The sequence below is a fragment of the Mustela lutreola genome, chromosome 5 (genome assembly GCF_030435805.1).
Source record: "Mustela lutreola isolate mMusLut2 chromosome 5, mMusLut2.pri, whole genome shotgun sequence".
Lineage (NCBI taxonomy): Eukaryota > Metazoa > Chordata > Mammalia > Carnivora > Mustelidae > Mustela > Mustela lutreola.
Genome location: NC_081294.1, coordinates 27,193,514 through 27,206,948, shown reverse-complemented (window position 1 = coordinate 27,206,948; position 13,435 = coordinate 27,193,514). Strand labels below are relative to the sequence as shown.

General features: G+C 47.3%; 1 protein-coding gene and 1 pseudogene across 3 annotated transcripts in view; one reads left to right on the top strand and one right to left on the bottom strand.

The window, feature by feature from the left end:
• The window catches only part of RAI14 (retinoic acid induced 14), a 143,953-nt gene extending 131,844 nt beyond the window's left edge, over nucleotides 1–12,109 (bottom strand). The window contains exon 1 of one of the 3 annotated variants that reach the window (XM_059173759.1): nucleotides 12,040–12,109. The gene's annotated coding sequence lies outside the window, so the exon portion shown is untranslated. Of the gene's footprint in view, nucleotides 1–10,210; nucleotides 10,347–10,674; nucleotides 10,808–12,039 lie in introns of those variants that run through there. The other 2 variants (XM_059173760.1, XM_059173758.1) reach the window with 2 other exon arrangements.
• On the top strand, nucleotides 8,188–8,549 carry LOC131831641 (large ribosomal subunit protein eL31-like; annotated as a pseudogene).
• Nucleotides 12,110–13,435: the final 1,326 nt, after the last annotated feature.

Below are 13,435 nucleotides of genomic sequence, written 5' to 3'. Positions count from 1 at the left end.
TGGCCATGGTCGCCAACTGTGGAAAGAACCAAGATGCCCTTCAACAGACGAATGGGTAAGGAAGATGTGGTCCATGTACACTATGGAGTACTATGCCTCCATCAGAAAGGACAAATACCCAACTTTTGTAGCAACATGGACAGGACTGGAAGAGATTATGCTGAGTGAAATAAGTCAAGCAGAGAGTCAATTATCATATGGTTTCACTTATTTGTGGAGCATAACAAATAGCATGGAGGACAAGGGGAGATAGAGAGGAGAAGGGAGTTGAGGGAAATAGGAAGGGAGGTGAACCATGAGAGACTGTGGACTCTGAAAAACAATCTGAGGGTTTTGAAGGGGTGGGGGGTGGGAGGTTGGGGGAACCAGGTGGTGGGTATTGTAGAGGGCACGGATTGCATAGAGCAGTGGGTGTGGTGCAAAAACAATGAATACTGTTACACTGAAAATAAATTCTTAAAAAATAAAATAAATAAATAAATAAAAATGGAAAAAAAAAAAAGCAACACTAGTAAAAATAACAATTAAAAAAAAAATGTTGAGCCAAGAGACAACCTTTTTACTACTTAAAAATTTAGTTGCCTTTAAAGATGGAACAGTTCTCCGATCTGCAGCTGGCACTCGCAAAGCTCCTTCTAAGAAGTCTGAATGGATTGCCTTGAAAAAGGCATTCTTCTGGCTGTTGGCCCTCATACACATACCCCTGCCTCATTCCAGGGGAGGGTAGCATTTTTATTCCTTTGTCCTTTTCATTTGCAGAGCTTACCCGTGACAAGTACACTTAAGGAACTCACCAGTCAAAAAAGTCCTTTTCCGTACAGCTTTCCTAAAGACACCAAGTCAGTAACAGACAAAATGTAAAAATGATTACAGACCAGCGAAATGGCTATTTTTAAACTCAGCTGAGCTGGTCAGCTACAGCTTTGGGTGGAGGTTTCCCTGGTTTGGCAACAATCTGGAAAAGCAGAACTTCTAGATACTTAGATGCTTCTCTAGGATTAGGCCATTTCTGCTCCTTAAGAAATTATTCTAATATCCTGTACAACAGCTCTTGCCAAGCTACACAGAAATGAAATATGGCAATTCTTCAAGATTAAAAGCACCAATATAATAAAACCAGAATCCTACCACCCATCAGCCAGCCAGCCAGGAAGGAGGCAGGGAGTACAGGTGCTATTTCTTCGGAAAGCCAAAGCCAGGAGCAGCCGGGGCCAGCCGCCAGCTGCCGCCCCAGGCCGATGCTGATATCTCCAGGATAGGCTGAGCAGTCCGCTCTGTCTCCCTCTGCCACCTTGGATATAAACACCCACTTGCCATGTAATGGGAATCAAATGCGCTTTGTTCCAAGGGGGATGCACTTAAAATAATCAGGGGTTGTTTCAAGAAGAGGAAGAAAGCAAGCTTGTCGCCAAACAAGACACAAACGGTAACACAGCCATCAACAGATGGGCCGGGAGACAGGCGGGGGATAGGAGGCATTTTGAGGAGATTTCTCTTTCTGGCTTCCGGAGGCTCTGGAGGAAAGGGATAGAAAAAGTAAACAAACGGCACACCAAACATGGTGTAAAGTAGCACAGCACAGAAAGAATCTAATTAGGGAGGATGTGGTCAAGATTGCTGAATGGATGTCTCTAGGATGTTAGCAGCAAAAATGAGTTTTTCCTTTAAAAGATGTCCTAGGGAATCCCAAATGGTATATGGAGATTGGTTATAGCTTCTCTGCCTATATTTTAAATAGTTTTTCCAATTTAAAAAAAGCTCCTAGGAAAGAAATGTGAAACTTTTTTTTTAATCAGGGGAGAGAGAGGATATAGCTCCTTGCCCTGCCCCAAATCTAAGTCTACAAAAACGAAGATCCAAGAAGGTTCTGAGAGCCCTGAAAGCAACTTGCTCCCATGATGAATGTGGACTCGGTGGGCCTGAAAGGAAATTCGGCTGGAGAGAACCGTAAGCTACTCGCCACCACCCAAGGTGGCTCATGCAGGACCTCAGGGCCCTGGCCTGTTTTTTAATTTTGGCTGCCTTTTTCTGGGGGCAGGGTGGAGGGGAGCACTCCACTGTCCATGAGCCTTTGCCTCACCAGTTCCTGCATCTTCTGGGTGGCTGGGAAGAGACCACTCCAAGCCGTGAAATGACTACAGGTCATGATCATCCATGGCCGGTTAGTGCTCTTTCATTTTTGAAAAACGATCCATCACCAGCATGTCAACTTTCATAGAAGGAGATGGTCAAATTACATGAGCAGTCTTGTCCAATTAAGAGACGCAGCACAGACACTAACTCACTGACAAAGCCTGACAAATATTTGTTCATGGGATTCTCGCTCAGCAGTTATGCTAAGGGACTGGGTTCTGGTCCCTTCATATCCCTGCTCAATGCCATCTGCCGGATCTGGGATTCCCCACTGGTCTCCAACCCAGCTTATCCAAATCTATACCAGTCTTCTTCACAGAGATCAACCAGAATTAGCTACACAGAGGACTCCCAAGGTCATGGTCTGCATCAGAGAAAGATAGAAAAGGATGTTTAGAAGCTCTGTGCCCTAAGCAGCCAGAATGAAGATTTATCTGGCTCTGCCTCTTACTGTGTAACTTTCTAAGGGGTCATTTCTCTTCCCTAGGCCTCAGTCCAGCTATGAAATGAGTTCCCCCATCACTAACACTCTGCCTTACTATAGTGCAATGCCAATGTGTTAGCCTGGTTCAGACGATAAGCTCCAGGACGGCAGATTATCACCCTTCACCCACGGATCTTCCAACACTGTTTCCATCAACAGGGATTGTGCACAGGAAATGGGACAATGAGTAAGACCAGCCTGGACCCCCAGAAGCGGGCAACCTAGGAGCACAGTGCAGAGCAGAGAAGGTGCTCAATGCATTGAACAGACTGGTTTAATTGCATCACTTGCCCAGTTAACAGGCAGGTATGTGTATCCCTTTGGGCCCAATTTCTGACTGAAGAGACGGAGGAGATCACCTCCAGTGGACTGTGACTGACGGAGCTCCTGTGCGTGGCTAACAATGGCAGGACCTCCTTCCAGTGTCTGCTACTTTCCATGGAAGAATTTTCTCTGGAAGAGCAGGCTTCCAGCTGAGGGTCAACTTCCCAACTAGGAAACGTGGCCCTGTCTCCCTCCGGTTTCTTGGAGGCAGCCCCATCAAGCTGGGAGGCCAAGATGAGCAGAACAGAGCATGCTGGGAAGATTTCCTCCACCAGACAGACCCCAGATTTATCCTGGGAGCTTAGGAGTATTGTTAGGCAGAGCCCCGGGATGTCTTCATTCCCCACTACAACAGCCAGGAAAGAAACTATTGCCACAGGAAAGCAGAAGACAGTGGAGGCCCAACCCCTAGACCAAGAAACAGGTTGTCCTTGGGGTGAGAAACTCAAGACCCATACTTAGAATTCATCAGATCTCTGTGAAACAGTCAGACTACCCATCCCCACAGGACTTCTGAACGCCATTCTGTTGCATCCAGTAGAAATGGTTCCTAAAACCGGTCAGTGGTATGTCAGTGGGTCGGCAGTGACTGGTTTTCCAACTGAGGTTATAATTCTGTTCACTCATGTAAAACAGGTTATCAGATATGGGGATCATCCCCATATGGTGACACGTGACAGAAAACAGACCCCTAGTAATTGTACTGCTCATGCTTAAGACATGTAAAGGTAAACAGCATACATTTAATAAGATTTTCTAAGTCTTTTCATAGATCTTGGGCTTTTAATCTGGAGAGTCCAAAGAGGTTGGTAAATGGGCTTGTAACACAGGGAGTTCTGTGCTCTTGAAACTGACAAAGACTATGAATGTATAGCATCACTGCATATGAGCAAATTTCTCCCTAGGAAAAACGGTCCAAAACCTGTTGTCAGTTTTGCAAGTGTCCACCTTTGATCCAAAAACATTAGAAATCACTGCTAGATGGCCTTCCCCGGTTTGCAAAATGGACTCCTCTTGGAGGAAAACACTTCACTCTGTGCTGCCCTAGAGCGAAAGGAAGCCGCTCAGCCTTGTACTCCTCACCAGTGAGCTCTGCCAGAGTTTCTTTTTGGGCTGAGTTTCTATCCCTGCAGCCAGCAAAAAGAACTGGACAGATGTAGTGAACAGAGTCTAGTAGATTGCTGCTATGGCTTTTTTTTTTTGGTCACTTAGCATTTTAAAAAGAAAAAAATAAAACATTCTGGATTCAACGGAATTCATCTAGAAACCATAAAAGAAAAAAGCAAAGAGAAGCCTGACTTTGTTCCTTGCCAATCACAATACCTAACAAGAATAAGAAAAGTTGAGTTGCATAAAAAAGTAAATAAATGATTGTGAGGGAAATGGATACAATAGAAGAATTGCTTATGTTAGGTTACTTGGTAATAAACTTCTGTCTTCACTAAGTGTCAACTTAAGGAAAAAAAAGAAAAAATGTGTTTTCATCCACTGTACAAGTGACCTTCTTGGACCACAAGCTTTTCTCACAATCAGATTCTGATCATTAGAAGGAGATGAACAAATCATGAGCAACTCCAAAGGCTTCCCCTTGCCCAGGGGTGACCACTGGTCATGGTATTTATACAGCATGTCACTGTATACCCAGTGAACACCATTTCCTACAGAAGAAACTGAACCAGATAGCAGGTCCGGTTAGACCAGGTGACCCACCACCCATACCCTGCTGGAGAAGCAGTCAAAACACAACATGCAGACTCATCCTAAGGGGAGATAACTAAGCCTTAGAGAGGTGAAATGTCTTTACTTTGGGAAAGAGGAGACCTACGTCTTCTGAACTTCAACCTGCATCTTGCTAACCACCTCCATGCCTCTCCTCTGCCATTGGATCATTAAATTCTAGACTAGGACAGCTAAATATCTGAAGACCTCCAGGGGAAGCTTTATGACCCGTGTGTGTGTGTGTAAGTCAATAAACGTTAATCACTTCCTATGTGACAGATACTCTACTGGACACATGGAACACAAAGCTGAAGAATGAAGCAGACTTCCCTCCTTCAAAGAGAAGAAGTTGTTTTGAAACATATAGTTAAGTCTGTAAAGTTACTTATTAAAATACTGACTAAAGGGTGGACTTGGCTTCTGCTCAGATCCTGATCTCAAGGGCTGGAGATCCAGCCCCACCTGGCCCCTGCCTTTGGTGTGGAATCTGCTAGGGTTAGAGAAACCCTCTCCCTCTGCTCCTCCCTGCCCCGCCCCCCTGCACTCACATAGGCATGCTCTCCTATTAATGTTAAAAAATAAAATAAAATATTAAATGTACTGAAACCCATCAATGAGTCTGATGTCAAAGACTAGCTTTCTGTTCACTGCAGATGGCTGGAGTTGAGAAACTGATGGCTGATTAACAATCCTTCTCTTTCATTAAACCACCTGTACTTTTCAGTTCATGGGTAGTGATAAACCAAGAACAAGATAAATCATGTAGCATCTTGACAATAAATAATTGTAAGCTTACAATTTTTAGCTTAAAGTTTAACCCTCTCTCGGTCCAAAACAAACTGATTTCTTTCAATATAATTTTATTACAAAGGATACAATGGTTGTACTTTTATACACTAGTGATTTTTTTTAAAAGGATACCATCAGTATCATATACCCATATATTTCATAGGGAAAAGAAACCTGGCTCCTTTTCCCTATCCACCCACTTAAAATACACCCGAGAGGCCTTTGATATATTTAGCTTTGTTTTGTCAACTCCTATATTCATCACGCAAGGTACAGAAAACTCAGTTGGCTTCTAGCAAAATAACACGACACTAGAACAGTGAATGTTTTTAGTAACAGCAGTTAAGGATTTTATGACGTGACAATTTTTTAAATATTCCTAGGGACCCTACTGTATACTGGTTGCTTCTTATCTTCAGATTAAGATCATCTTCCCACCCCACCTCGCCCCCACAAAAGACCTCACTATGAATGTACAGTCAGCAAAGATGAGTATACCCCATACAAACAGTTCAGAGAAGTATGCTCTCTAGTCCTAGAAATTCAGGGTGGTTGGCATTACTTGAGACCACTGTGGGACTGTCTGGGCAGATGCCGTGTGGAATGCAGGCAGTCTTCCACATTTAAAATGTTGGAAAGCGAAGTTATCGAGAAGAGGAAAGATGGGTGTGCTTCCAAGCGTCGTGTTACTTATGGTATCTTCTGAATTCAGGTGGCAGCAAGTGTTGGCAGGAAAAATGGACGAGAACTTTGTAGGATAAACCACATCTAAAATGAAGTGCTTTCTTTATAAGATGTTCTGTCTCTTATCCTGATGGCACCAGTAAATACGACCTCTTAGGGGAACCCCCTTACACCTGTGGGGCCGCCTGCACCATGGAGGATTTCCCAAAATGTACTGAAAGAGAAATTCTAAGTAGAAAAACACACAAAGAGCATTATATTCATTCGTACATCTGAGGAACTCCTGTTTGTCAACATGGCCCTAGGCACAAGAACTATGGCAGTGAACAAGAGAGACAGAGTTCCCGTCTTCCCTGAGTTTCTATTCTACTAAGGAGACTAATACAGATCAAAATATACATCAAGCTAGAAGGTGTTAGGTGCCATGGAGAGGTCGGGGGAGAAAACAGAAGAGGGGCGGGGAGTGCTGGAAGAGGCAGCTAATGGGACAGACACTTGAGTAAAGCCCAGGGGGACTGAGGGACACAGCCATGGAGATGATCTAGGGGCAGAGTGGTCCAGACAGTAGGACAGCAAACCCAAGGGCTGAGGCAAGAATGTGCCTGGAAACTTGAAGAAATAATGAGGAAGCAAGAGTGTTTAAATGCCTTAAATTGCTTCCAAATTAAAGGGTTACAATTTGGGGCAAAATGTCAACACACTTCATAAACTCTCCGAGTAAGCTTTCACAAAGGCATGTCTCTGCTCTAACTAATGTCACCAAGCTTGACAAAATGAAAAAGAGAGGGCTGAATGAGTGATCTGGGGTTATGCTGCTAGTGATGCCTGAGAAAACACTTGGGAACAAGTATCCCAAACTCAGCACCACAGTCCACCTCATGCTTCACCTTTACCATTAAGAGGCACTTTTCTTAATCAAGAAAATATAAATTGTGAAAACAAAACAAAATAATCTAACACTCTTAGAGCTAAAAAAAAAAAAAAAAAGGTCAAATTCACTTTTTTCATTCAACAGGTAAGCAAGAGAGACCCTATGTACACCCTACATTTTTGTTGAGGAATGAAACAATAAACACTGCATTACCTAGACCCCACCTGCCAGCAATGAATGGGATAGGTGTAGAACAAACAGATCTCTGATGTTTGTAATAGCATTGTTACCCTAAAAAATAAAAAAATAAATAAAATTTTTAAAAACGGAAAACAGATCGACTGCCTCGACTGTCCTTAGCAGAAAAAGTGTAACAGTGAAAACTTGGAAATCTTCTAATTTTCTCTTGGCAAAGGAATTCATATACTAGGATTTATTCATACACTGGAATTCTCTGTAGCCCCTAAAACAAATTAAGAGCTACATGCGCCTCAATACAGTGACAAATTTAAAAATGCAAGCAGTATGTAGAGAGGGAATTATGCCTTTTACTTAGAATATGAAATACACAAGCTCACAGATATTGCTTATGAATAGAGAATATACCAAAGTACCAAAACATGTTTGGAAACTGCGCACTAACTTCACTTTTAGAGGTCACCTGGGAACGGAGGAAGAGGAGGAGGGATGGAAAAAAATTTCAGTTGCGGTTTACTTTTATTAAGGGAGATATGAAGCAAATATGGAGCTATTAGCAACTTTTTTTTAAATTAGCAACTCTTAAACACAAGTAGTGTCTATTATGCATGTGTGAAATAGTTCATATTCATTTTCATTCTGAAAGGAAAAAGGAAGAGACAAATTTTCTCCATCAATTCCATTAACTGCAAGCCACGTTTCCTTAACCTCAGTTTCTCCACCTGTAAAATGGAGGTGATGCAAGGCGTACCTGCCTTGAAGAGGCTTTTGGAGATAGCGCCTCAATGACAGGGGCACTATCATGTCCCCACGGAGTCTCCATGGCCCAGCATCCACTCACTCTATTCAATTTCACAAAGAGTAATGAGATTTTTCACAACAGGGTTACAACCCCCCCCCCCCCCCGCCAAAGCCATAAAACAAGTCTAAGGCATGTAAATGCTACAATAAATTAATGAAGCCTTTCCAACCAGGGCCTGGCAGAATGACTCCCTCAAACAAGAGTGGCACGAAGGGCCATTCTGCCATCATCTCTGCCAGAGAATACAGCACTGACATTCGCAAGTGCATCCATGGAGTCAGCTTCAAGAGGCGTGCCCCTTGGGCACGCAAAGAGATCTAGAAATCTGCCATGAAGGAGGTGGAAACTCCAGATGTGCTCATGGACCCCAGGCTCAACAAAGCCAAAGGAATAAGGAATATCCCATACCACATCCATCTGTGGTTGTCCCAAAAAAAAAACGATACGAGGATGGGGATTCACCAAACAAGCTGTACACGCTGGTTACCTGTGCACCTCTCCCCATTTCCAAAAATCTACAGACAGTTCAGGTGAATGAGAACTAATCGCTGATTGTCAAATAGAGGTATAAAACAAAACAAAACAAAACAAAAAAATTAGTGAAGCATTTCAATGAATGGAGATGAAAAAACCCAGGATCCCCCAGCACAGGACTACCTCTCCCAATTCGTGTTGCACAAGCACTGGTTAAAAATCATAAGAACTGGATAAACTTCCTCACTTTAAAGTCTATGCTCTTACAAAAGCCCAAGGGGGAAAAAAAGACACCGGTTAGGCATCATTAAGAACAGAGATCAGATTACATCCATCAGCAATAAAACTCCCAGCCACACCTGTGAACAGGTGGAAGCCAGAGCAATCAAAACCCAGCCTCCCTGTGATACACCAGGTCTTCTCCGACTTAGTTCAAACCACAAGGTGAGGCTCTCCTCTCTAGATGAGCTTCTGCTGAGCCCGACCGATGGACAAACCAGCTCCTCCCCTTCGGGCCCTTACAGTTCGGAAATCACGTTCTCCAGAAAACTGGCAACCGTTCCCTATCCCAGCCAGCTTGGTAGTCTCCTCTCCCAGAAGGAAAACGGAGACCCAAGCAAATCACCTGTGCGCCTGCGGCCGCGAGAACCCGCTGGTCCTGGTGCGCGGCCTTGAACCCCAGATGCGCCCTGACTGCTGGAAATAAAGTTGCACGGACCCGGGTTCCTTGGAGCGGCGCCAGCCTGGACCTATAGCCCAGGCTCCAGCCCCTGGGAGGCCACTTGTAACTCCTCCCTTTCTCACTGGTCTCCATCTGTCCCGTCAGTCGGCTGCCTTCCTGGGCTTTGAGCCCCCTCCACAAAAGGGGAGTGTGAGGTCCAAACGCAAAGGAGAGCGTGTACCAGGGGGCAGCAGGAGAACCCTAAAAACTGCAGAAACTAAAGCACGGCCACAACCTGCCTGAGCCGGCAGCTAAGGGAAGGTGAGATGGAGAAGATACCCACCCACCTGGGCAGAGGCTGGGGTAGATGGCCGGCGGGCGGGCTCCCCTCTCCCGAAGTCCCAGCTGCCCCGAGTCGGCCCCAACTCCAGCATCCCGCCCCCCTCCTCGAAAATGCGGAGGGGAAAAGGATACGAAGAGCGAGGGGCACTAGCAGGCCCGCACCCCCGGGCCCGCCGAAGGGCTCCCCAGAGTCAGAAAAGGAACAATAGCAGACCCTCGGTCGCCGGATCCACCCGGAGTCTCCCGCTTGCGCCTCCCTCCCCAGCTCCTCCAAGTTCTGCGCGGAGGCGGCTCGAGCCCAAGAGCGCGGCGGCGGGAGGGGGGCGGCGCGGGGCGGGCCAGGCAGGTAGGACCCGGGGCTGACTCCGCGCCCCCCAGCACCCGGGCCGGGCTGGCCATTCATTCCCGCCCGCGCTCCCTCCGCCGCCCCTGCCCCGCGCCCTGCCGCCGCCCGCCCGCGAGTGGAGGGGGTCGGGCAGGAGAAAAGCCCGCTCCCAACTTGCCCCGGTCTTCCCTCCGACTCGGGTCCCCACAGCCTCCCCGCCCTCCGCAGACAGTCGGCGGCCGGCGGCAGACAAGGGAGCGGTGGCGGGACCCTCGCTGCCAGCCCGCTAAGCCGCTCCAGCGCCCGGCGCGGCGCCCCTCGCCGCGCCCCAGACACAAAGGCGGGGCGGCGAGCCGGGACCCCGCTCCGGGGAGCCTCCCCGACTCTCGGCGCCGCGCACTCACCCCATCGAGGCGGACGCTCCGGGGACCCGCCGGCTGCGCCACTCCGCCCGCCGCTTCCCCAGGAAAACGCGGCCGCCGGGCTCGCTTCCTGCTCGGCTTCCTGCGCCTCGGTCCCTCCTCCTCCCCCCGCTGCGGGGGTCAGTGGGCGCCGCGGCTCCCGGGCTGGGCGGGCGGGGCGGGGGCAGCGGCAGCACCACCACGTGGCCGCCCGGCGCCGGCCCCCGCCGACCTGGATCCCGCGGGAGCGAGAAGGGAGGTGCTCGCCTCTCCCCTCCCCTTCCACCCCGCGCGGCCCCAAATTCCGCGAGTCAGGTGACCCGGCCCCGCGGCCCGGCCGGGACCTGCGGGAAGTGCTGGCGGCCGCCGCCGCCCCTGCGCCCGCACGCCCCGGGCGTTCCTGGCTGACTTCTAGTCTCCGGGGCTCGGGGACCTTTGCCCGCGGCTGTGCTCCAGCATCATCACACCTGAAGTCCGTGGGCAGCGCCCGCGCTCGAACCCCAGGGCTTGGGACCGGTGCGATCCCGAAGACTGTTCCTCTCTGGGCAACTTCCAAAGTCGTCTGTGGTCGTCGGGGTGTTTTATAAAAAGGCACGGATCCGAGCGCCGTCTTCACCAGCCAGATCGGTTATGCTTTCCGGAATTACCGAACAGAAAGTAAAGCAGATTCCGCTCCTTCTCCGGACGGACCGAACGGTCGGGTGGAGGGACCGCTAGCACTCATCAGGTGGCAGGGAAAGCGCCCGCGTGAAGCTGGGAGACATCTACCGCGGGGCGAGAGGCACGGGTGGGGCCGCCCCCCGAAGTCGCGTCTGGGATGCGGGCAGGGAAGGCCTTACCCGCCGCCGCACCCCAGGCTCCCCGCGGCGTCTCCCTCTTCTCAGCCCACTAAAACCGGCGTTTGAATCTTAATGGACTCTCCCGTGATTTCCAAGGATTTCAAAATTTCCAACCTACTCTTTTAATGTGGGACGGCTTTTCGATTCGTTCTAGTCAGGCTAACCAGCTCTGGCTTAGAAAGTCCTTATTCACCAAAGCCCCTCCCTTCTCCGGGTTAGCTCTGCATCCTTACCCAGGGCAGGAAGCCTTTTACAATAAATGACAAGAGTCTTTTGGTGGGATCCACAGTTAAGTCAGTTGAACTTAAGAAAGGAAGGAAGGGAGGGAAAAGAAAGAAAAGAAAGAAAGAAATCTGTTCCAATGGAAGTGAAATTCACCCTAACAGTTGAGTGTCTAAGGTCTTGGTTGCATCTTGATGGTCTCCTCCTTAGAATTTCTTTGTCTCCCCCCTTCCCAAGGGAACAACCTGTTTTAGCTTTAACAGGTTAATTCTCAAACACGGAGCAAAAGCTCTGTAACTGTGAACTGTGAAGGAACCCTAGTATGGTCTTTCCTAAATCATACATCAGAGATTCTTTTGAAAAGTGATGAATAGCCCATTTCGAGCAAAGCAGACAGATTGCCCTGTCCTTTATGCCTCTGGAATAAAATGACACTCTAAAAAGAAATGTGAGCTGCCAAACTTCTGGTTTGTTTGATGCTGGCCATTTCTACCACACAGTTTTTTACTATAGTTGATATTAATGCTGTGACACTGAGGGTGAACGAATATGGTCACTTGTGTGTTTTCTGTTCTGAGCTCAGTCTCCAAGCAGGTACAGGGTTCACCATGCTCTCTTTGAAAGTGAACATGTACGTATTTATAGGAACACCTGACTAGTTGGAGGAATTTAGTATCAAGCAACATTAAACAATAATTCTTTTTTTCTTTTTTTTTTTTTGCTTTTACACTGCCACCGTGCCCTGTCCTGGCCACTTACCTCGGAACTTACCTGCCTGTGTCGGCTCTGTGGCTCTCGGTGGTGGCTTTTGTGCTTATTCTCCTTGATTTATAATCCCACCCTTAGACATCAGCAAGTCCAACTCTGGGTGTGGGGTTGCTGTGGAGGGAAGGACTCTTACAGTTAGGCTGATATGCCAAGATTCTTTTCCAAATCCCTCCTTCCCTGAAACTCAAACATCTCCTTCACATGAAGTTGTGCCACCTGCCAGAAGACTTGATGGTCAGCTACAGGACTGAACACAGTCTTCTCATAGATTTGGTTTGCTTTTTCCCCAGGCCTTTTAGAAATGCTAACTCATTCAGGATACATTGAACACATCCTTTAACAGAGACTAGGCCCACGAAAAAAGGTTTGAGAGAAGGCAACAAGAATGAAATGATAATCTAAACTGCAAAGAGAGTTGTTAAACCATTCTTGGGAGGAACAGCATGTTGTATTTTATTTAATAGGTGAACTGCCGTCAAACCAAGGTAATAAGAACAAAGCGACCATGTTTCCTGCTCCCTCTTATATTAACTTGCCTTTTAAGCTTCACCAAGTGTTTGAACCTCTCCTGGTCCCATTTTCCCAATCAGTAAAAAAACAGCATTGAACTACATGGCTTCTGAGAATTTTTTTTCAGCTTTAACATCCTAAGCCCATTCTCTTAATCTGAGGAGCCATCGCCAACAGTATTGTCTTTACATTCTATGGCAAAGCATCCTTCTCTAATTGCTCTAACAGGTCAATCTTCTCATAGCTACAAGATTGTAAAAATCCTGCCATCCAGGATTTAGCAGGACCCATTGAAAGGAATTGATTGCTAGAACCAAATTTTCATTTTTGAAATTAAAAAAATATCACAACCCGGGCACCTGGGTGGCTCAGTTGGTTGGGCGACTGCCTTCGGCTCGGGTCATGATCTTGGGGTCCCCGGATCGGGTCCCACATCAGGCCCTCCGCTCATCAGGGAGCTGGCTTCTCCCTCTGCTCCTTGCCCCTTTCATGCTCGCTCTCTCTCTCTCAAATAAATAAAATCTTTAGAAAAAAAAAAAATCACGTCCCTCTTTCTTGCTGCTCCATCCCTTATCTTTTTTGTCTCTCCCCACATTAGGAATTTCTTAAGTCTGGGGAACCAGGGCTCAGACTAGTTGCAATAGTAAGAAAATGTCCCTAACAGAGGAAATAGAGGTAGGTACCACTCCAGAGCCAAAAAGTAACCCTTTGCTTTACTTGGCTTTTGGTCAGGATCTGACTGCACTTCTGGGTCTCGTTAGAGGCAGCGTGATTTACAGGAATGTGACGATATTGGCTCCAGTCCAGAGAGTGGAACAAAAACACAATCAGAAGGTTGGAGGAGATGATCTGCAGGAAAAAAAATATATATTCATAAAAAAACCACTTT